Consider the following 2,278-nt stretch of genomic DNA (forward strand, 5'->3'; position numbering starts at 1 on the left):
TTATAATTATTTTCATTTATGCACCCTTTTAAAGCCTAGCCAGGCTCATGGGCTCGGTTTCTATGGCATATGTGTTCCTCCACAGCTGGACGGGACGCCAGTCCATTGCAGCTTTACTCAAGAAACAGGAAGAAAGAGTGAGAGAAAGTTGGGGCGAAAGAGTACAACAGGGATCGCCACCACCCCTTGCCGGAGCCTCGTGGAGCTTTAGGCGTTTTCGCTCAATAAACACACACAACGCCCGGTCTGGGAATCGAAACCGCGATCCTATGACCGCGAGTCCGCTGCCCTAACCACTGGGCTATTGCGCCTCCACAATATTTATAATAATGTCAAATAAAAGACAAAAAAAAAATCTTCTTCTCGAGTCAGAGGCTCATAAAGCATTTCCTCCGGATTCTGTAGCATGTATATTCCCTCCCTGACGGGACAACGGTCCGTCAGAAGATTACTTATTTTTGGCAGTCGTATGGACTCGAACAACGTGAAATGACGCGTTTTGTTCAAGAATACAATGCGTCTCTCGATTCAAGAATCGAAACCATAATCTTACGACCAGATGTCCAACACCCTAACTACTAAGCCACGCGCCTCAGCAATATCAAATAAGTATAAGGTTAACCTTTTTCTTGGGGCAACGGCATTTTAAAAAATATATTAGAAAGAGGAATGATAATTTCGACGTAATTTGATCTCAGTTAATGAAACTAATTGTTTGTTAATTTAAAAAAATTAATTTACCATCTCTACCTACTCACCAATACTGTAATAAAGCCAGCTTTTATCACCGCTCATGGGTAACTGGGTATTGTGAAATAAGACTTGAAATTGGAAAAAAAAAAAAATGTATGTATATGTGTCACCAAGAGTTGTTTTTTTTTTTTTTGCATTAAATCCCGACATAATCGTAATCTATACAATCTGAAAAGTATTTATAGAAAATTTCATTATGAAATACCAATTTTTTCTGAAAAGTTTCGAGATAGGAAAATCGGCTCAAGTGAGCTATCCAAAACTCTCCGCTACTCTGTAAAAAAAAAAATTCGCAACACATTCACACATAATTGGAATCTGTACTATGGGAAAGGTATTTGTAGAAAATTTCATTTAAAGTTATCCACTTTTCTGAAAGTTATAAGGAAACATCGTCGCAGAAGGGGAACGCGGTGGTGTAGGTATGCCAAAGAATATCCAGTCGTTCTCTTGCTGTTTTTCTTTTTTAGTCAGTATACTTCAAAATAATAAATATCGTCTGCTACGTAAGATTATATATAATCATTTTTAGCTATATATAATCACGTATAACTTAATAGCATCAGGTGGTGCTATTAAGTTAGACATCGCCTAGGCCAATGCTGGCCGAAACTTATGTAACATGACATACAAAAATGAAAAAAAAAAAACCCACATATGGGCGTATTTACCAGTCTGAAAGCTTCTGTAATACCGAGAGAAAATAGAACTGCTTAAATCCTAGCGAGTCTTCGCAATTTTCGACAAGGTCTACATGGCTTTCTCCTCTAGACACACCACTAGATGACTGCAACAAAGGGCGCCTTTCTTCTGCATTACTGACTCCCATGATATTATTAGAAGTATATAGATAACTAGAAGAATATTTAGACAAAGAGAAAAATACGTCGAAATCGTTGGCAGTGGCGAGTGAAATCACATTTAATACGACCACAAATCAACAGACTTCAATAAGATTGTGAGCCTCGGTCGAAGCTCTGGTTACATTCTAGATTTTACTTATTTATTATTTTCTTTATTTTTTCACACTTGATGACAATCAGCGGCCAATGGTCCAATCTTATTGTGGACGTTATTGTTAACTTATTGTTCCTTTCTAGCAGTAAGAACTAATAAACATCAATCAATGTGAAGAGGCAGAAGAGAAATGTGCCATTCGAAACCAACCAAGGAGGTGGTTATATACGTATACATACACACACATACATACGTACATATATAACGACTGGTGTTTTTGTTTAATTGTTAATAGTAAAGTAACAGTAATGATAATCTTAGTAATAATAATAATAATAATAATAAGCCTTTCGGCTAAAGGCACACGGCCTGAAATTTGGCGGGAGGAGGTAAGTCTATCACATCAACCCACTTGACTGGTACTTAATTTATCGACACCGAAAAGATGAAAGGCAAAGTTAACCTCGTCGGAAATTGGACTCAGAACGTAAAGACGGAAGAAATGCCGCTAAGCATTTTGTTCGGCGTGCCAACAACTCTGCTAGCTCACCGCCTTAATAGTAGTTTT

Source organism: Octopus bimaculoides, chromosome 9, assembly GCF_001194135.2.
Source record: "Octopus bimaculoides isolate UCB-OBI-ISO-001 chromosome 9, ASM119413v2, whole genome shotgun sequence".
Classification (NCBI taxonomy): Eukaryota; Metazoa; Mollusca; class Cephalopoda; order Octopoda; family Octopodidae; genus Octopus; species Octopus bimaculoides.